The sequence below is a fragment of the Ictidomys tridecemlineatus genome, chromosome X (genome assembly GCF_052094955.1).
Source record: "Ictidomys tridecemlineatus isolate mIctTri1 chromosome X, mIctTri1.hap1, whole genome shotgun sequence".
NCBI classification, from domain to species: Eukaryota; Metazoa; Chordata; class Mammalia; order Rodentia; family Sciuridae; genus Ictidomys; species Ictidomys tridecemlineatus.
Genome location: NC_135493.1, coordinates 28,919,036 through 28,942,581, shown reverse-complemented (window position 1 = coordinate 28,942,581; position 23,546 = coordinate 28,919,036). Strand labels below are relative to the sequence as shown.

The window sequence follows — 23,546 nt, the reverse complement described above, 5'->3', positions numbered from 1 at the left end:
GCTTGCAGAATACTTGAGAGGATTTCAGAGTACCTAATGTCGTTTTGCAAACACAAATATTAAAGCTATGTTGAGGGATAAAGGATAAAGTGAACCTAAAACATATGGGTACATTTATTAAAATAGCATGTACTTAAAAATGAAGTGTGTTGAGTTCCTTTCCCATAGCTTTTAGGGAATTGCAGTGAGCCAAAATTCTGCATTTTCATTTATGTGAAACAAACCCATTTCCATAACTCACCTTTCATTTTCAACACTCTGTTTCAATTCCAGCTATGACTCAGGTTTGCTTTATTTCTGGCAGCATGTAGTCTTTTAACTGAGAAGTGAAAGGAACTTGGAACAATGACTTTCAAACTTCTCTAGTCTTTCTATAATAGTCCTGCTTAAGTGCTGAGGGATAGTCGTTTGTGCAGTCACTGATTACATCATCCATTATACTGGCCTTGTCATGGGATCCCTTTCTTCCCTTTGGAATTTGATAACTGACCCCATTTAATTTCATTTGTCAAAATGCATCTTTCCAATTTATCCCTTCCCCCTTATTCTTCCTTTGAAGCCATATCTTCCCTGAGTTTAGAGTGTGGGGGACTAGGGGTGGGTGGGAATTGATGCCTGCCTGGGCTTTTTAAGTACCAGCAGCAACATTATTTCTATTTTTTTTCTGCCACTGAAAATGCCTCAGCCCACACATAACTAGTTCTCATTCTCTTCCTGTTCCCCCGCCCACAGCATCTTCCTGCTCCCCCTCAGATGCCTGCCCCCCTTCTCAGCAGCCACTTTTGTTCACAGTTCTAGAATGGTTTCATTCATCACTGTCACAGTCCCTGTCGATGGCAAACTCTTCCATTTTATCTGCGGCCACCAGTAAATGAGTTTGCATTTAATATTTTAAAGAGTTTTCTTTGTTTTTGACATTTCTCCACCCACTGATACTTGCACTTATGTGGCTTGCTGTCACTTTTTTTTCCCTGCCAGTTGGTTGGCAGGAACCAATCTCCCCCAGAAAATGCAAGAGGATCATCCTGTCACTTGGGAAATCTGTCTAATCTTCATCTGACATTGGTTACAAGTGCTCACTTTCTTCTTTGGGTGAGAAAGACAGAGTTAAGAATAGGAACAATTTAAGAATTTGGCAGAAGCTGCTGAAAATTTCAAATGATCTGTCTGGACACTGGGAAGTTTTTTATTTGAGTTCCTGCCCTGGGTTGACTTGCTGTCAGTTCTGTGTATGTTACTTAGTCTATCTGTGTTCTCTTCTGTGCTTAGGAATGATGCTAATTTCTAAAGTGGCATGGGAGGGAAGTAAAGAATACCATGTTTTAAAAGTAGAGATTATCAACAATAATGCTACTGCTGGGTGAAAGCTTAGTATGCACAAGGATACTTGGTGATTTGTACATATAATGTCTACTCCTAAAGATAACACTGAATAACTTCAGGCTCAGATATATCTCCCTCAAGATTATATACCTTGTTAGGGTTTGAACAAGAGTTTGAACATAGATCTGTCTTTTTCCACATTTCATGCTCCTATGGTAAACCAGACCAAGGTGGTACTGATCACAGTTGGGTGTTCATAGTCATTTATGCCTTGTTTTGCCTTGGTCTCTTGTAGGTCATTCATTGAAATTGAGCTATGTGTGACTAGCTGTTGACTGGATTCAGATTTGAGCCCAGTCATTCACCAGCTATAGAACTCTGGACTAGTTTTTAAACTTTTCATGTCTGTTACCTGCTTGTACAAAATGGAGTTGATAAGAGATTGATATTGGACTCTACCTCACATGTTCATTGTGAGGCTTGATGAGTTAACACATTAGAATACTTTTGGTTTACATATCAAGAGCCCTTGATGATTGTTAGTTATTGTCCTTGTCAGCCAGCATTATTTCCCTCCAGGTCTTTTCCCCAGATCTGTTCTGTCTGGAAGGTTAATCTTGCTGAAGATGTATTCTTCTTTTCTTCCTTATTAAAATAAAATCCTTCCTTTTTCTGTTTTCTTTTCAGAGGGCTCTTCTCTGTACCTCACAAGGTGACTGATCCTCCCAAGGTAAATGAGCTTATTCTGTGATATTAATGGTAGATGATTTATGCTTGACTAGGATTTCTGATAACACCATTCTTTAACCCCAAAGTAAAATTATTTAATGCAAATGTTAAGTTGTATTATTCTGATCCTGAATGGAAAGAGGTTTAGGGTAGGTTGTAGTGTAGTTAGGTCTGTAGCTGTTTTCTTCAAACACATCAGGGCCAACTTTATCTCTTTAATGCATATAGATGACTTCCTGGGAAATGTTTTGATGTAATTATAAAGGTAGGAAATGTTTACTTAGTCCTTACTTTGTGGCAGACATTGTTCTCAATGTTTCATAGTATCTCATTTAATCTTCAAAACAACCTGTGAGGTAGATATTATCATCCCCATTTTATGTAAGTAAAAGCATAGCAAGGTTAACTAACTCGTTCGAGACTACATAGTAAGTTGTAGGACTTATTTTGATCCCAGGCTGTATACTCTATTGTACTACAATATATTTTGTGTGCTTAATGAAAAGATTGTTCTATAATTCCTGTAAGTTTGTAAACCACTGATCTTTGATCTGATATTTCATAATGGAGATTTGAGGCACTGACTTGTGGTAAGAATGTTGGGTGATGTGAGAAAGGTGTTGCCCTGAGGTTGTAGTTATTGTTCCAACATTTATTTATTTTTTTCAATATTCCATTTATTATTTATTAACCAACACTGTAATTTTCTCTTTTTCTCTTCTCTTTTGGTATCAGGGATTGAACCCAGAAGTGCTTAACCACTGAGCCACATCTCCAGCCCTTTTTTAGAAAATATATTTTCTCACTAAGTTTCTTGAGGCCTAGCTAAATTATTGAGATTAGCTTTGAACTCATGATCCTCCTGTCTCTGCCTCAGCCTCAGCCTCCTGAGCCACTGGGATTACAGGCATGTGCCATGGTACCTGGCCCCAACCCTGTAATTTTCAAACACTTCTGTGACATCAGGTGGTAGAAGAGAGTTTTAAATCATGTGACGCATAAGGTTTGAGGAATACATACAATATCTACATGTTTTTTACTCTATTTACATTAAAAATTCTTAAGTAACATGAATCTTTATTTTTTAAAGAATTCCTTATGGAACAAAATCAAAATGTCTGATAGATAGTCTCTAAAAATCATGTCATACAAAAAAGTGGTTGAAACAAGGTTACACTTAAGAGAGAAGACTTATGGAGCTGAGATAATAGTCTTCAAATATTTGCACATCAAATGATTGTCATGAAGAAGTGAGACTAGGCTCACTCCCTTTGGACTGGGTGGCTGAGCTAGAGTCAAGGTATGAAAGTTCTAGGGAAAGAAAAATTTGGATCATTATCAGGGAGGATTTTCACAAAGAGTTTCCTTTAATGAAGCAATATTCCTTTCATGTTTTTTACTATGACTACACTATTCAGGGAAGTAAGACTTGGTGAGAGATTGTTATCAAGGGAGTCTTCATAGATACATTTTCTCAGTTATATTAAATGTGTTCTTTTAGATCTTTAAAACTTGATTCTAGAAGAAAAGTCATCTCTTCTGAACACACCTAACCTACTGGTTGCTTATTATTTTAAATCTCAGGCCTGTCTGATCTGAGCTTACTCCTCAGAAAACATCTAACTGGACACTATTGGTATTTCTGTGGTCAGTGACTTAATGCTCTTCTTGAATGTGTCCTCTCTTGTCATTTTACTCTGCCTTCACATTTATTGTGGAAAACCCTAGAGGCTTAATCATTTTTTAAAAAATATATATTTATTTTTTAGTTGTAGGTGGACACAATACCTTTATTTTATTTTTTATGTGGTGCTGAAGATCGAACCCAATGCCACATGCATGCTAGGTGAGTGCTCTACCTCTGAGCCACAACCCCAGCCCCAAAGAGGCTTAATATTTAGATTAAAATTTTAGAGCACTAAAATCTCACATCTCCCTACCATCAGGAAAGTGGAGCATATCTATATTATTCTCCTGGTTGCTTGAACAAGCTCATTGTATACCAGAATTTTCCCTAAGCAATTACTCTAACAGAAAGACAGGAATATAAATTGACAGAATCTTGTAAAACAGAAAATAGAACAGAATTTGAACTTTTTAAAATCACAAACTGAATCTTGGTGTAACCTATAATCACTTCTGGGTATTTCCTATTTTTTTCCCTTTAGACTCAGGCAAAAGGTTTTATCACTATTTAGGGAAGCTTAGTTCTGTTAAATAAAGATCTCTTGTTTATGAGGATAGCAGACTCCAGCAAGAGCTCTTGAATTATATTCTTCAAGATAATACTGACACAGAGTTGAAGTTCAAAATGCTATTTCATGTGCTGTCTCTCTTGGTAGTATTAACTATTTCTTCAATTTAAAATTCATCAACTTTCAGTATCCTGTGACAGATAGAAGAACACTTTGATGAAATGCTTGGGAAGAGATGATAGCCAGTATGTCAGATTGGAAGATAGTGAGATTTTAAACAATTTAAGAAATCACTGTTTGAAGTATACAATAGTTTCTTGGTTGAGAACTCTTCAATATACAGTAGATTGCATTTTATTAGGAGCTAAAGCAGCTTATCCTTCACCCCACTCTCTTATTAGATATGCATGACTAAATAATATGTCTCTCCAGGCTCATATTAGGAAGGAAGAAGAGGTATGTCAGTTTTGACTAACCTTATTAACAATGCATGGATAACAAAGAGAAATTAATCTCTCAAAGCAGTCTCCATTTTATTGACAGTTCGACCTAAGTATAAACCTTTATTGGAGCTGTTGTTCATGTTTTTCTATTTGGAGTTCACCCCCTTTGTATCCCTGCATACCATCTAGTCTGGAAGCTAGGGGAGCCAAGAACAGATCACAGAAGAAGCCTGGAGCCCAACTAATATCCAATTGGCTCAGCCTCTCCTGAATACATGAGACATGACTGAAGAATCCACAGAGGGGAGAGATGGCTGTATTTTTTTTAAAATCAGTGGTTGCAAACCAAGGATTGGAAAACACCAGAAATGTGGTTATAACAGCTGCTGGAAGTGATGTTCCAGTTTTTACATGAGTCAGTTGAGCAAAGCCAGCTGCTTCTGGACTACTTTGCTGCACCTGTGATAAGGAACCCTCTATTAATCTGAAAGCTGGGGTGTGGGAGGAAGGGAAGCCTGAGGTATTCTGATTAATGGGATTTTTCAGGATTACTCATAAAATCTGTTCTTAATCTCATTTGGTTGAAAATAATTCCAAAACATTGGAATAAAATAAAATTAACTACTATGTATTGGGGCTCAAGTAGGTCAGCACTTACTTTATAATTACCCTGGGAAGTAGGTGGTATATATAATCCTTATTATACAGGTATGGGATCTGAAATAAAGACTGCTTAAGGAAATTTTCTAATGTTATACACTAAGGATTGGAGATCAAAACATTTTGCCCTTGCTCTGTCCACTTTACCACTTAAAGATCATGCTTAGCCTCATGATTCCATTTTGGTGTCAGGAACCTCCCAAATGCTCGGGTTCTTCTCTATTTGACTATCTTCCATAATCAAATCCTCTAGTACGGACTATTTATTGTAGTGGTTACTGCCTAAACATTAGAGTAGTTAAGATTTTTATTGTTGGGAACATTTACACTCTAATAGAAAAAGGATATACATGTTAAGATTTTCTTTTGAAACTGCTGTGTTCTGTCAATAGCCAAATCTCAACCATGTCTGCAAGTTCTACTTTTTAAAGGTCTAACAAACCACTTAAACATCATTTCAGGGATGTTTTAAATAGGAATAAAAGTTATTTTGCTAAGAAGTCTTGGCCTTTTGCAGGAAATACCACAAGAATACCCTGTCTTCACAGTCCTAGGCAGTATCCCACTTTTTTGTACAATGCATGATGTATGTCAATTCCAGATATATTTTGTTGACATTGTAGAAGTCTGCTTAAGAAATTAACTGCTGAATGCAGTTTTTTCTCAATTACTTAAAAATTTCCTTGTTACACTATTATGAAAATCTGTGATTGATCCTTCTTAAAACAAAGCAAATGAACCCCAAATTGAGTTATTTTTATGTTTGATTTATATCTATTAAAAATCTTAAAGCTGAGCAGATCAACATATACAAAGTGGGATAGGTCCTCAATTTATTGAAATAAGGTATAAACATTATTTTAGACTATAGCCACAAATGCCAAGTGACTGTGGAAGAAAAAGGACAAAGTTCCAGGAGAGGCTGTCTTTCCTCTGCAATGTAGGCAAGTACACCTTGTCTGTTTTCCCCTTAATGAGAAATGGCATATGAAGTAGCATTTGGTGTGCTCTAGATTTCTGAGAAATACCATGGGGATTCCGATTGTAATTCAATTAGATTAGACCTGTGAAGCATTTTGAGTTTAAAAATATAGTACAGAATGTCTGAGTAGGATGTGATAGGTGAAGAAGTGTGTTTCTGACCTGACTTAACAGGGGAAATTCCTGAGTGTGATCATTCAGCAAAACTGTACAAGGTCATTCCTTTGCTAGAGCCATACATATTGATACTCACTTTTGGCAATTGTGGGCCAAGGTCAATACCTTCACTGACTGCCTTTATAATTGTATGGAAATTCAGGTTTTTATTTTGGTTGTGATAATCGTATTACATATGAATGCACTGATGCATCAAACAAAAAGTAACTAAATCAGATTAAATTTATTGTATTTGGCTAGTTATGTACAAAGAAAAATATGTAATTAATAAAAACTTTTGTATGCAGATCTACATTATGATGCATTTCCCTTGTATCTCTCAAGCAACTTGCAGGTATTAATTTCCATAGTAGCTTAATGGAAAAAGAAAGTAAATATTCTTTTAAAATATAGGAAGACATGTGCACAATGTAATGAAGGCATCCAGATATTGTAAAGCATCAGCATTACATAATAGAGTTTAACAAGGAATTTAATCAGTAAATTCCCCTGTCAAAATTAACTATAGCTCAGTGCTAAAGAACTTGCTAGCATGGGTGAGGTCCTGGGTTCAATTCTCAGCACCAAATAAAAACAAATAAATAAAATAAAGGTTAAACTTAAAAAAAAACTAGAAAAAAGACATGGAAGGAGAGGGATTTGAATTAAAAAAACCCAAACATTTGTGTTAAGGAGGGAGACAGTGATCATTCTTAAAAGCAATTAACACAGAAGGAAAAGAGTATAGAGTATATTTGAATTTTTCTCAATGTGTTATTTATGAAAGCCAAGTGTCTCCCAAACTGTAGTCTGTCAGCCTATTCTTGGTACCACCTGCTTTTGTGAATAAAGTTTTACTGGAAAGTAGTCAAACCCATTCATTCCTGTATTGTCTATCATTATTTTTCATGCTATAACAATAGAACCAAATCGTTGTAACACAGACCATATGGACTGCAAAACACTAAATATTTACTTGCTATCTGGCTCTTTATAGAAAAACTGGAATGATAACCTGCTCTGTTGCATTTCCTAAAAGGAAGGGTCCATGCTGCAACAGCATTCATTTCCTGGTCCTTGTAATTAATGAATGCTTATTTCTTATAGTAAGAAACAATATTCCTTCACAATAATGACTAGATTTTGTTGAGGACTTACTCTGGTCCAGATATTTTACTAAACTACTTATATATAACAATATAACATATTTAACCTCACAGTTACACATTCAGGAATTGTTACTATCAAGAATGCCATTTTATAGATCAGGAAATTGAAGTTTAGGGAACCTAAATATCTCTGTATTCTATTTCTTTCTTCCTTCCTTTCTTTTTTGGTACTATGGATTGGACCCAGGGGTGCTTTACCACTGAACCATATTCTTAGTCCTTAATTTTTTTTTTAATGTTGAGACATGGTCTTGTTAAGTGTCTGAGGGTTTCACAAAGTTCCTGAGATTTGCCTCAAACTTGTGATCCCCCTGCTTCAGACTCCCTAATGTCTACCACATGTAGCTGACTGCAGTATTTTCATAAGAAGTGGTTGAAGATTTAATGATTTGTTAAAAGTCATAACAATCAGTTGTAGAGTCAAAATTCAAACCCAAACTTTTATTCATTATTGTAAACATATAAGCCAGTTGTGGTGGCACATAGCTGTAATCCCAGTGGCTGGGCAAGCTGAGGCAGGAGGATTGGGAGTTCAAAGCCAGCCTCAGCAATGGCCAGGCACTAAGCAACTCAGTGAGACCCTGTCTCTAAATAAAATATAAATAGGGCTGGGGGTGTGGTTCAGTGGTCAAGTGCTCTTGAGCTCAATCCCTGGTACCTACTCCCCAAATAAATAAATAGCACAATATTATTTTCATAAGTATATAATTCATTTGCATTAAATATAGTCATAATATTATGTAACCATCATCACTATCCACATAATAAATTTTTTCATAATTTCAAGTAAAACTCTCATTTAATAATCTCTTCCTAAAATGTGGCATATATACACAAGGGACTATTACTCAGCAATAAAAGAGAATAAAATCATGGCATTTGCAGGTAAATGGATGGGGTTGGAGAATATAATGCTAAGTGAAGTTAGGCAATCCCCCCAAACCAAATGCTGAATGTTTTTTCTAATATAAGTGATTCATAGTGAGGTAGGGGCAGAGGGGTGGGAGGGGAAGGGAGGGGGCAGGGGGTTAGAAATGATGGTGGATCTTTTTCCCCACATCCTTGCCAATACTATTGTTTGTCTTCATAATAGCTGCCATTCTGACTAGAGTGAGATGATATCTTAATGTAGTGTTTATTTGCATTTCTCTAATTCCTAGTGATGATGAACATTTTTTTCATATATTTGTTGATTGACTGTATATCCTCTTCTGAGAAGTGAAGTCAGCCAATCCCAAAAGGACAAATGCTGAATGTTTTCCTCTGATAAAAGGTGACTGACTCATAGTGGGGTAGGGAGAGGGGAACATGGGAGGAATAGATGAACTTTAGATAGGGCAGAGGGGTGGGAGGGGAAGAGAGGGGGCAGGGGGTTAGCAAGATGGTGGAATGTGATGGACATCATTATCCAAAGTACACGTATGAAAATTTGAATTGGTGTGAACATACTTTATATACAAACAGAGATATGAAAAAAATGTGCTCTATATGTATAATAAAAAAAAAGGAATGATGGCAGAATGTGATAAACATCATTATCCAAAGTACATATATGAAGACATGAATTGGTGAGGCACTGGGTTTGATTCTCAGCACCACATATAAATTAATAAAATAAAGTTCCATTGATAACTAAAAAATATTTTTAAAAAATCAATAATTTGTGAAATTTATAAATATATACCTTCATATCCTGAAAAATAATACTATGCACATTTTAAAGGTCCTGCTCCTCCCCATTTTATAGCATATCTTAGACATCATTGCAAATTAAATCATCTTTTATGAATGATAATCTTATGACTGGCTAATAATTTTTTGCTTTTAGTTGTGAATTTCACTGGTATTTAGCATATTCATAATTGTGCAACCATTTCCACAATTGTCTGTTTTGTCATAATATACCAGAACCACAGACTGGGTAATTCATAAAAGTCAGAAATGTATTTCTCACAGTTCTGGAGGCTGAAAAATCCAAGATCAAGGTATTGGCATCTGGTGAGAGTTTTTGTTTGTTTGGGTACTAGGGATTGAACCCAGGTAGGCTTTACCACTGAGCCACTTCCCCAGCTCTTTTTATAATTTATTTATAGACAGTGTGACACTAAGTTGTTTAAGGCCTACTAGGCTGCTGAGGCTGGCTTTGAACTTGCAATCTTCCTGCCTCAAGCTCCCAAATTACTGGGATTATGGGTGTGTGTCACTGTGTCTGACTCTGGTGAGAGCTTTCTTGCTGGTTTACCACATGGTGGGAGATGAAAAGTAAGAAAAAATGAACCAATAATACTGATCTTTATCCATTCTGCCTTCATGGCTTAAACATTTTCTGTGATGCACTACCTCCTAACACTGTTGCGTTAGGGATTAAATTTCAAGAGCATGAGTTTGGGCGGGGGCATAATGTCAATTTTATAACATAATCATTATCCTGAAAAGAAAACTCACACCCCATAAATGTTCACTTCCCAATTTACTCCAACCTCTACACCATACTCGAATGTTAATTTACTTTCATCATATATAAATGTAATCATACAGTATTTCACTTTTCATAAATGACTAATTACATATAGAATATTGTTTTTAAACTTCATCTATTTTGTAGTATTTACTAGTATTAAGTTCCTTTTTAAGGCCAAATAATATTCTATTCTAAGTATATACTTTTGCTTATCCATCCATTAATTGATGGACATTTGGGTTGTATGTAATTTTGCTGTGATGAATAATTTTTTGAAAATTCATTTATAAGATTTTTGTGTTGACATATGCTTTTGTCTCCTTTATATGCCTATGATTAGGATTGCTGTTACCCCTGGTAACTTAGTGGTTAGCTTTTTCTTTTCTTTTTTTTGAATTTTGAGACAGTATCTTACTAAGCTGATTAGACTGACTTCAAACTTGTGTTCCTCCTGCCTCAGCCTCCTGAGTCTCTGGGAATACAGGCTTGCACTATCATGTCCTGTGATTGTTAGGTTTTGACAGACATTCCAAATTGCCTTACAAAACAGCTGAACCATTTTATGTACCCAACTCCAATGTATGGGAGAGTTGTAATTTACCTAATTCCGTGTAGACAGTTATTATTGTCTTTTCCCCTATAACCATCCAAGTGGAAGTGAATTGGTTTTTATTTGATTTTCCTATTGACTAGTGTTGTTTAACATCTCTTTGTGTGTCTGTGGGCAATTTGTATATCATTTTGAGAAATGTATATTAAAATAACTTACCCATTTTCATTTTGGGCTGTCCTTTATTACCATATTAGTTCTTTGTAGTCTTTTGTTGTGAATTGGGAAGGGGTATATATCTCCCAAAGATAAACTTAAAATAACCCTTTTTACTCTTAACTTTTTAAATTTGGATTCATCAGGGTTAGTGCTGCAGAATGGCATATGTGTCCAAAAAATGTACATAAGCCCAAGGTACTTTGGAAGGATATTCTAACAGGACAATGGAAAGGTCCTGACCCAGTGATTGTCTGGAGTCGGGAATCTCTTTGTGTGTTTCCTCAGGGAGAACAGCAGCTGATTTGGATCCCAGAGAGATTAACTAAAGCGATTTCTACAGACCAAAAAAAAGATGATTTGGCTCAAATCCATAACAGCTGATATCCAGAACTCCAGATTGGCTATCCTTACATCTGCAACAGTGGTTCTCCCACACCTGGAGGGTAATGAAACCAGGATGCTCTTTTCAATATCTATTTTATTATTGCCCTTTCCCACATCATGAAGTTCTATTTTGTTTTTTGAGCTCATACAGACCTAGGTTAATGTTTTGCTGAACAGTTCTATGTTTTGACTATAGAGTTTTTAAACATTGCAATGGAGATTTCACCTGTAAAAAGTTATAAGGCCTTTACTATTATGTTATGTGTTGTATGTATTATATTATGTGTGCACACTTGTGTTTTGTGTTGTATGTTTGTATGTGCATATGTCCATATATCATATATGATGAGCGCTCATGAAAAAATGGATACAAATATTTTTTTATTCACATGAATAAGAAAAAAAATATTTTTTTTCTTATTCACGTGATTTAAATGGTTTAAGTTAAATTGGATAAACAGCTGTTGAGGATTGTTTTAATATGTGAACAAAAAAGGAGGTTAACAGATCTGTTTGTTTACTTTCACGTTTCCTTTTCATTATATTTAATAATTCTCTTCAGGATAATGTATATTGTTCAGAAAATTGTTTTATTTTAGTGCCTGCTGGAATGTTATATAATTTTTTCTTTAGCCATTATTGCCAGAATTCTTATCTTCATCCCAGTGCTGGTGAAGACAAAGATGATAGCTATCACTGAACTACTTGCAGAACTTGCCTCGACTAAGTTCACAATGCATACAAGTGATACAATCTGTTGGTGCAGTGACATGTGGTAGTGCTGGGGTATTTTTGCTGATGGTGTCATCGGTGGTACAATTTTTCCAAAAGGAGCTGTCAATTGGCTTGGTGTCGTGGCATCTTGTATCCTCCTCATTTCTGCTTTTGATGGTCGTTCAGCTAAAATTTGGGGGCCAACAGAGATGAGGCAAAGAACCTCACCCCTCCCCTTGCTGGTACAAAGGCCTATCCACAGGTGTGGCTGTATGCTGGATCAGTAGTCAATGACAGGTAAGATCCAATTGCAATGGTAGCAACCTAAGACAGGAGGCTGACGCCTTGGGGTCAGCTCATCCGATGATGGGTAAGGACCATATGTAGTATTGGACAACCTAAGGCAGGCATGGTCCCTAAACCACATGCTTGTTGTTTAAACAGAGAGGGGGAGATGATGAGAGCCACAGCCTAAGGGGCCCCAGCAAACTTCCAGCTGATTGGCTCACTGTGGCCCCAGCAATCTTCCAGCTGCCAGCTGATTGGCTCCTCTGCAGTGATGCTCATTGGGCTTTTTTTCTCGCCCTTTCAGACCATGGAGCTGCTCATTAGGGGACTTTTTTGGCTCCGCCCACATGATCCAGCCAATCGGCCTCAAAAGCAGGAGGAGTGGAGGTGTTGAGAGGCTTGTGGGAAGGTGGTGGTGGCAGTTGGGCTCTGAGGGAATTCCTGAAGAGCTCGTGTGGTGCAGTGTGTGTTCTAAAAATAAAGTTCATTTCTGCTTGACAAGTGGCTCGTGAATTGTGCCCAGCCAGACAGCGGCAGTGTTTCTAGATAAAGTCACTTGTCATATATATTATTTACAAATATATTCTCTCTCATTTTTGTTGATCTTGTCGCCATCATGTTAGTGTCCTTTGCACAGAAATTGTTATTTTAATGAAGTAAAGTTTATCTGCTTTATTATTTGTGCTTTTTGGTAGTCTCATATTTCATAATTCATAGTCATGAAAACTTCTGTTTTCCACTTAGAGTTTTGTAGTTTCAGATCTTAAATATAGGTTTATGTTCTTATTTTGAGTTAATTTTCCTATATAGAATACTGTAGGACTCCAATCTTTCTATTTTTTTTTGTATGTTGATATGTAGTTATCCCAGTATGTATTGAAGGGATCATTTGTTTCTTCATTGAATTGTTTTTTTTTAAGAGAGAGAGAGAGAGAATTTTAATATTTATTTTTTAGTTTTCGGCGGACACAACATCTTTGTTTGTATGTGGTGCTAAGGATCGAACCCGGGCCGCACGCATGCCAGGGGAGCACGCTACCGCTTGAGCCACATCCCCAGCCCCGAATTGTTTTTATACCTTTGTTGAAAAATAATTGACTGTGAAAACACTGGTTTATTTTACAGGCTCTGAATTCTATTCCCTTAAATTTGTATATGCCTATCCTTATGCTAGTTCCATATTTTTCTTGATTACTGTGGCCTTGTATCATCTTTTGAAGTATGACTTCTGCAGCTTTGTTCTTATTTTTTAACTCAAGGTAGTTTGACTTTTGATATAAAATTTACTCTTGATGAATTCAGTAAGATGGCAACTCTTCTTTCCAAACTCACAAAGGAGGAGTAGAACTTACATTGTGTTTAGAATGGAAAAATGGGGAAAGCAAGAGGAGGAAGGAGGTCATGGATCAAATGCCATAAACTCTTACAGTTTAACTGAGTTTCAATAGATTTTTCAAAATGTTGCTCATTTTACTCAATTGCCTTAGGACAATTTCCAAATTCCTTAAATGGTTTTAATTTTATAATTTTTCAGTTTTGATTGTTCTCTTGGGAGGTGATCTGTGGAGCTCCTCATAATATTATTCCTGTAACCGCTTTTATTTACCCTCCTGTCTTTTGAGGAAGGCAATAGAAATTTCCTCATTTTATCTTTTTATGAAAGCAGGCCATTAAGATACCTTGATAAGTTTGGCTTTCCTGGGAAACTACATAAGTACTCTGAATATAATAGAAATATTAAATGGTTCATTCCTGTAAAAGTTTCTTTTATGTAGACATTCTTCTGTGCTCAGTTTTAAGCTGTGAAATTTTGATACACAGAGAATTAACTGAATTAGTTACATGTTCACTGTATCAAAATTGGGATTTGCTGAAAGACAGAACACCTGAAATAAGAATAACTTAAACATGACCAGAATTTCCTTCACATATAAATGAAATAAGTATTCTAAGTCTGGTATAGCTTCTCTGTGATTATCCCTTCCCAATACTTGACTTTGATTCCACAGTCTAAAAGTATAATTCTATCTAATCATCATATATATTTTATAGTCAGCTAGGAAAATGAAGGAGTAGGATATTTCTGTGCTCATCTTGTTGGACAGAACTTGAGTCCACATCTAGCTGCAAAGAACTCTGAACAATAGTTTTTTTTCAAGAAGGGCATGTCATTGGTTAAAAACTAGAGTTTTAATTTTAAGAAGATGCAGAAAGGACATGAGGCAATTCATAGTCTCTATTGTAGTCAATAGTAAACTATTTATACTGTTTGTTGATTTTTCTGAATTTATTTTAAGTCTATTAAGATAAAATATCCATTTTCCTTGGGATGTAAAAATCCATTCTTTCCACCTTGAAGCAGAATATTTAAGTTTTTTTTTTGCTGTCCTATAACAAAGATAATGAATACAATTCTTTAAAGGGTCTGAGCTTTTGTAAATATCCCAGTGAGTGTTGATGGATTACTCTGAATGTAGGACAATATTTTTTTAACCAGGTACAATCATGTGTTATCTATGACATTTGGGTAAATGGAAAACTGTATATGTGAACACGATCTCCCAACTTTGTAAAGGAGTTGAAAAATTCCTATCACCTAGTATATCATAGCTTTCATAGCATCGTAGCATAGCATACTAACCACATTTGTGATGATGGTGCCAGTAAACAAAACTATGACTCTGCCAGTTATGAAAGTATGGCACACACAGAGGAGTAGCTCTTGTCTAGCATGTGTGAGATTGTGAGTTGGATCCCCAGCACCACACAAAAAAATATTATAGCACATATAATCATGTGCACTACATAATACTTGATAGTAAATGACTTTGTTGCCAGTTTTCATATTTACTTAATGTTTAATTGATATTTTAGAGTGTATACCTTTTGCTTATTAAGATAAATTTAACTGTACAACAGCCTCAGGCAGGTCCTTCAGGAAGTATTCCAGAAGGTGTTGCTGCCTTAGAAGATGACAGCTCCTTATGTGTTTTTCTCCCTTAAGACCTTTCTGAGAGATAATATGTAGAGGTAGATGACAGTTCTATTGATAACTGTGACCCTGTAATATGCTTAGGTTAGTATATTTGTTTATGACATAGTTTTAAAAAGATATTTAAAAGTAAAAAATAGTTTTGAAAACTTAAAGAAACTTATAGAATAAATATATGAAGAAAGCAATTATTCTGTACAGCTGCATAGGGAATATTGGGTTTTAAATAATCATATCAAAAGATTCAAAAATTAAACTAGAAGTTTATAAACTAGAAGTTTATAAACTAGAAAATTAAAATAAGCTAAGGTTCATTTATTATTTAAAACAGACTTTTTCATAAATAGTGTAGCCTAAGTAGTCTGTATTTATAAAGTCTACAGTTGCATATTGTAACATCCTAAGTCTTTCATACTCGCTGACTTTCCCAGAGCAATTTCTAGTCCTGGAATCTCCATTCATTGTAATTACCATATACATGTGTACCATTAAAAAAGAACTTTTATTTTTTATTTAATATTCTTTTTATGTTTAGATTCATAAATACTTTTGTTTTATGATTGCTTACACTATTCAAAAATGTAACATACTATGTAGGTTTATAGCCTAGGTTTGTATGTAGTACCATCTAGATTTATGTATATATCCTCTGTGACATTCATACAGTGAAGAAATTCCCTAACATCACATTTCTCAGAATATATTCCTATTACGAAATGATTCAAACTGTAGTTGCCTGGTCCATATTGAGTGTACCTATGTGTTAGAGAAATAAAATTAATGTTCATGAAACAATTATCAATAAAAATATATATTTTTGCATTTAGCATATCTTCCCCAACTTTATAGCCATCTGTATATCCTATAACTTGTTTCTGAACTCTAAATGTTGAGACTGAACATGATTCATCATTTTGGCTTACTCGGCATCCACATAGTGTTTGATACATAGAATGTGCTCAGTATATGTCCTGGTGGAGGAATAACCTAGTGAACTATATTTCAGTGTCTCACATCAAAATTTAGAAATTCTCTATCAGGCCTCCTTTACTTACCCCTCATTTCTATTTCATCCACAAGCCTGGCTACTCTAGGTTACTTTAGCACTAAAATATAACTAATTTTCTTATTTTTATTTTTCTACCTTAGTTTAAGTCTTTTTTTTTAGTTTAAGTCTTCATTAGCCCCAAACTTGACTTCTTCAAGAGCTTTATATAATTAGTTTTATAATTTTCTTTCTTTTTATAATCTTTTCTTGGTAGTTAAAGTTATGTTTTAAATTTATGCATCAGATGATGCTATCATCCAATTTAAACATCCTAATAATTTCATAATATACTTAGAGTGAAACCCAAACTTATTACTCTGATTTGACCCCTGGCCACTCTCCTTCACTTATATTATGGTCACATTAACCTTCTTTAAATTTTGAACCATTACTAAATTCCCTTGATTTGTTTTTTCTACCTGTGATGCTATTCCTATAGCTGTTTGTATGGCAGGCTGGCTCAAACTTTACTTGCTCATTGAAGCCATTCACAACCACATAAACTACATTAGCTATTCAAATTCAATCTCTATTACATCACTTTGTCCTTTCTTCCATAATATTCATCATTGTTTTATATGTTGTTGTTCATTCATTTATTTCGTTCATTTTTCCCTTACCTATGTCCCTTCAATAAAACATAATATCCACAAAAGTAGGAATTAGGTTTACCTATCTTGTTCAGTGATACATCACCACCTAGTCCAAGTTTCAACAAAATTGCTGATTGAGTCAATTGATTGTTCTGTGGCTGACCTGAAGTTCCTGATGATGCTGGCACCCAGGAGCCGACTGAAATAAGTCTCTATAAGTCACCAAAAGAGTACATATATATTAATTTTCAAATAGAAACTAGAGAAATTTTCTCTATCTATAAATAGTAAGTGATAGACAATAAGTACCTCTAAGTCTTTATTTTTATTGTTATTTAGTGGACTAGCATGACTTTGACATTTCATATATCATAGCCCTGATGTCATCATTTGCATCCCCTAGGAAGCTGACTCTGGGATGAAATTTAGATAGTATGTTTATTTAAGAGTACCCTTGGTTTGAACACCTGTGGGAGGGAGAAGGAGGAAGTTAGGAGATATGGGTACAATGAGAAATTGAGTTTTAAGCTCAGTAGTAATGTTGGCTAATGCCACAGGGAGATCCTTCATAGTTTTCCTCAGTTGGACCAAGATTTTCTTTGCCAATCATTCACTGGATGTGGGCTGCCCCAGAAACATCACAACTTTGAACACACTGTCTCTCAAGAAGTCGAGATAATCTCTGAAGGCACTAATGGCCAATCAATGTCCTCAGCAACTGAAACATTAGGGAGATCTAAGCAGGGAACCATAGTGTTCATCACAGTCTACTCCTTGTTCTTCCCAGATCTAATTCTTCCAATATTTTTTGTTGGAGATCCTCCAGAATTCTGTGGACCTCTCTTCCTGGGGGGACCTTAGAATAGGCAGGTTAGTGGTAGAGGAATGGGGGATGATTACTACTTTCACAACTACAGATGGTCTTAGGGCTTCAATTCATATTTATTATTTCCATTCATATCTATGAATTGCAGATTTTTTCAATCTCAGAACTTCTGCTGGTCTTGTTTGCTTCCTCAGGGACCCATACCCTCCCTCCTGAGGCTTGGTGATTTTTCAGTTTGTCCACCACTTATATATTCTTTTTGAACACTCTAGACCCTTTTAAATTCTTATGAAGTACTTCAGCGGTTAGCTCAGGTCATGGTTGTCCTTTATCATGCAGAGGAAAATCACCTCAAAATGTTTTCTTCACAATATGGTAGCAGGTGCAGTGTTTGGAATTGAAAAGCTAAATGTATCATTGAAACAAATTGAAGGTTGATGAATTTTTTATAGAAATGTTTTCAAGTGCTGAAAGAAAAGTGCCCATGGCCCCTTTACCAGTGTAATAAGGCAGGAAGAAAATATCCTAAGTCTCAACCAGGACTGTCAAAATCTGTAAAGCTTAATTGAAGGCTTTATTTATATTCTGAACTTAAGGTAAGCAGAATGCCTCAAAAAGACTATCATTCAACATCTTTCTACTTTCTTAAAATTTTTCCTATACTTAGCTTATAATAACTTTTTGCCACTTGAAAATTATGACTCTTTCCTTAGCAGAAATCTCACCATGTATATTTGCAAATTAGTATGTGGGTATTCTATTGGTGATTTGTATAAGACTCTTTCACTTGATTCCTGGTTACCAGCATCATCAAGAACTTCAGCTCAGCCATAGGAATAGCCAGGGTAATTAGCACGATTTTTGTTAGAACCAAATGGAAAAGTGAGACCAATGACAGACTCAGAATGTCACTTGAAGCCAGATTGTATCATATTATATATCATGCGCTCTGTATTTTTGTAGCACTCATGTTTTTTCTAACATCTCCAAGGAAGGGTTGGTACCAGAATGTCATGCCTACCACTTCACCCCATCTCAGCTTACCAGGTATTAGATTCTTGGATTTTAAAGATCCTGATCTATAGCTTTCTTTCCCCTTGCATGTATTCATTTATACCTTCTTCATGAGTAATATAAGTAATAACAGCTACAAGAATTGAGTGCTTACTGTGTGCTAGGAACTTTACCAACTGGTTTACATGTACTAACTACTTTAGTCCTCATAGCAGTTTATGAGCTCAGTAATAATGGCATCGTCATTTTATAGAGAGGTTACATAACTTGATGTGAATCATTTATTTGCTAACCAAACATACATTGAGTACTTTCTAATTTACAGGCACAATCCTGTTTGGGATATGGTAGAGAACAATGCCCATCACTGTTCTTGTCCTCATTTAGCTTACATTCAAGTATGAGAGAGAGATAATAAATAGAAAAGTAAAGTAATTTGGAATAAAATTATGGGGCAGCATATTGAAAGCAGCAATTGAAGACATGGTTATTGTATTAAATAGGGACAGGATAGGCCTGACTGATAATTATATTTGAGCAAAATCTGATGGAGTTGCAGGACAGAAATTGGAGATGTGGGGTAAGAGTTTTCCAGTTAGGAAAAAAAGTACAAAGATGTTGAGGTGGAATTTTGCTCAGTGAATTCAAGGAAACAGGCTGCCAGAGTTACTATAGAGTGAGCCAGGAGGAAATAAGTTCAGAGTGGTAATAGTATATGGTGGTGGTGGGGGTCTTTATAGGTCACTTAAAGGATTTTAGCTTTTAATTTACATGAGAAGAAACTGGAGTATTTAAAGCTGAGGAGGGAGATGGTCTGATTTATGTTTTAATAAGATCTCTAGCTGCTGTCTTGAAAATATACTTTGAGGACAGTTCACAAAGGCAGGAAAATGAGTTAGGGGATACACTTAATAACCCATGTAGAGACAATATTGGCATAGACCAGAGTGGTGGTAGTAGAAGTCTTGAGAAGTAGTTGGGTTTTAGAAATACTGTGAAGTGAGCATCAGCAGGATTTGCTAGCAAAATAGATTTGGGATACAAAAGAAAAATAGGAGGGAGCCAGGTGTAGTGTTGCATGCTTGTAATCCCAGTGGTTTGGCAGGCCAAGCAAGGAGGATTGCAAATTCAAAGCCACTTGTAGCAACTTAGTGAGGCCCTAAGCAACTTAATGAAACTCTGTCTCAAAATAAGATCAATATATAAATAAAAAGGTTGGGGATGTGGCTCAGTGGTTAAGTGCCCCTTGGTCCAATTATTAGTTACCACCCCCCCCAAAAAAAAAAAGAGAAAAGGAGGAATGAGAGATGTCAACAAAGTTTTTGGCTTGAGGAACTGGGAATTGCCAACTGACATGGGGGCTGGCGTACAGAGGAAGGACCAGGTCCAAGAGGAAAGGCTTTGAGTTTGATTTTGGGTTTGTTAAGTTTTAATGGCCTATTACACATTCAAGTAGGAGATATTAAGGAAGCAGTTTCATATATATGTCTGGAATTTAGGGGAAGGCTGGATTATAAACTTGGGACAAAAAAGTGGTTGGTATTATATTAGGCAGCAATATGCCCATGCCCATATTTTTTATCACTACCACATGCAGTTTTTGAAATAGATTGTTATGTACTCTCTCTAAATATGCACTTGCCCCCAAATAAGCTGAGAATCATTGTCTTGAAGTTTTAGTAATGGTTGAAATTTTGGGAATTATAAAAAGCCAGTGGGAGAATATCCCTAGGATTTAAGAAAATATGCCATATAGCCTCGGAAAAATTGTATGGAAATGTTTAAAATATTGTGTATGGTGTTAAAACATGCTTTATCCCAGTACCCCTTTTTATTTTTTTATTTAATTGATTTTAATTTTTAAATACATGACAGCAGAATGCATTACAATTCTTATTACACATATAGAGAAGAGTTTTTCATATCTTTGTATATAAAGTATGTTCACGCCAATTCATATCTTTATACATGTACTTTGTTTTTTTGCATTACAATTCTTATTATACATATATACCATGATTTTTCATATCTCTCTTTGTATATAAAGTGTGTTGACACCCAATCTGTGTCTTCACCAGTACCTCTTTTTAATAAACCTTTCCTCTTTGGATTGCTCCCTTAGCTGTGTACATGCAAATATGTTCCCATGAGATGGGAGAGAAAGGAAGGGTGAGGGATACAGAGAAATATGAATGAGAATAACTCAGTTGTTCAGGCTCATGCAAGACATAATCTGGGAATACGTGAGTATTGCCTATTGGTCACAGTATCATTTATGCTATGTTGTCTGCTTCTTCCCATTTAAATTAATTTGGTGATACTATGTTTACTTCCAAAATAATTCGTGAATAGCTCTAGGTTAAGGATCTAGACTTTTACTTTTTTTTGTAGTATGAGTTTGGTAAATGCCCCTTTTCTAAAGCATAGAAAGATGAGTTATCATAGATGATAACTCATCTTTGAGCAGAGGTTGTATTTCCCCTGAACACGTGTTTGGTGTGACATTCTATTTTGTCATGGTAGCCATACTTTTTCTGTCTCAAATTAAAAATCATAACAAAATTTTTATCCTGTTCTAATTGTTGCAGAACAAATAGAATTTATGTACAACAATTACATAACTGATTTATGTAATATTACACTTTGTTTAATCTTTCAGATGTTTAAAAAATTGTCTCTCTGGGTTGTTAAAATGTTTCACTGAAATATTCTGGTGTTGTGTAGGGGTAATATGTACTTATAAACTTTCTGTTGCTCTGATACAGCCTCTGAAAAAAGTCTCAATTACTACATGTTTTAATGTATCCAAATGCTATAGCCAATCCTTGATTCCCAGTTTATGTCAATGCATAAAGGTTATTGAGATACATATGCTTCAGCAAGTAATGGAATGTAGGTCTCAGCAGATGCCAATTAGAAGTTCTTAGGTTAATAGAACTCCATGCATCCAATATTGCATAAAATAAATTTGTAATCAGCTGAATGGAGCAACTGAGTTCAAGAGCTGTAAATTTATTTAGAAATTCCTTCTCAGTACCAGATGGTCACTTCAGGAAAGGTAATGGAGAATCTCCCTCTGAGATGACCATAGAGAAATCCATACCACTTCTGAAGAAGATATTAGCTACATGATGTCTAAAGTCTCCATAAGAGAATGATAATAAAAATGTTGGTGCCTTTAAATTGACTATTTTATAGTGATTGGTAATCAGGACTGACTTTCTGCATAATAGGAGATGTGTAACCTAGAAAAGGTAATCTCTTGTGTTTCAATTGTCTCCTCTATGGATCATTTGGTGCCCACATTTCTGTCATTTTAGTGGTTTGGGTGCTGTTGCTTTGTGGAATTTAATTAACTTGCAAGTAGTCTTGGAAGGGGCAACATGTCACAATATTACTAATCATTATTGCCTTAGTATGGAGGTTAGAGTTATCATTGTTGTATTTAATTAAAGATATATTTTGGAAAACATTCATAGGAAGTTTGAAGAAATGTGACACTGAATATGAACTTGTTAAATTTGGAATGAATAGATCATTTTTTTTCAGACATCCATTGTATATGTCTCCCTTGGCATTGGCAGCGTAGAATCAGCACCAACACAGGTTAGTAGAGAGAGCAGTAGACTTTGAGCTGTATTCAGCTTGTAGTGATACATGTCATATGGCATGTATGTTCTCATAGAGAGATACACTGTTGGGAAGTCATAGAGTAACAGAGGAGAGAGATTAAGGGGAATTTGAGTGACAAATATTACAATGGTATGCTTTTTTTCCTGATACCTCACTTGTAACCTATTGGATTCTATGAAGGATTGAAATTCTATGAAGGATTGAAATAGAATACAGTAGGGAGATGCAGTTCAGATCAAACCTTAAGGTGAACATTTAAACCAGCTATAGATACAGTTTTTAGCCTAGCTGCACATTAGCATGCCCTGAGAGGCTTAAAAGAGTAACAAGCCAGCTGGATTTGGTGGCACATGCCTGTAATCTAAATGTCTCTTGAGGCTGAAGCAGGAAGATCACAAGTTCAAAATCGGCCTCAGTAACTTATTGAGGCCCTAGGCAACTTAGACACTGGTTCTCAATAAAAAAAAAAAAGAGGACTGGAGTTGTGGCTAAGGGGTAGAACACTTGCTTAGCATGGGTGAGGCACTGGGTTCTATCTTTAGCACCACATAAAGATAAATTGTGTACATCTAAAAAAAATAAACTAAAATTAAATAAACAAATAAATAAATGGGACTGGAGATGTGGCTCAGTGGTTAAGCACCCCTGGGTTCAATCCCTGGTAAGAAAAAAATCATAATGGTTTAATCATTTTATTTAATTTATTAATAAATTAATAAGTTAAATTCATTTTAATTATTCAGACAATTTAATTTATGAAATAAAAAAGAATAAGGAGTCTTAAAATATGTCGTAGATAATTAAACTCAGATCTCTGAGGGTGGGTGTCAGCATAGGCTTCTTTTACAACATAAAAGATGGCTGTAATGTTCAAAGTTGAGAACTGGTATAGAAGGTTATTTGTAGATGTAAGCAAATAAGACTTAAGTACTGGTCTTCTGGCAAATCCCTGAGCTGCTCACTGATACTGTCCTTGTCAATTAGGCCTGGGAGAGTTTATTGCTGGCTTTCCATCTCTCCCTGGCAGTCCTCAGCTTTGAGTTCCAGCTTCTCTTACAAACCATGTGGCTATGATGCCAAACTTCCTCTGTACATCTCTTGTCTATGTCTCCTCCTATCCTGAGCTCAGTTCTCTCCTTCAGATAACGGTAGGGAGCACTCAGTGTGT

At 35.6% G+C, this 23,546-nt stretch overlaps 1 long non-coding RNA gene across 1 annotated transcript in view; it reads left to right on the top strand.

Moving 5' to 3' along the window:
- The window catches only part of LOC144371694 (uncharacterized), a 638,576-nt gene that overhangs the window by 355,681 nt on the left and 259,349 nt on the right, over positions 1–23,546 (top strand). The window contains exon 3 of the long non-coding RNA XR_013431691.1: positions 2,011–2,053. This is a non-coding gene — a long non-coding RNA (uncharacterized LOC144371694). The remainder of the gene's footprint in view (positions 1–2,010; positions 2,054–23,546) is intronic.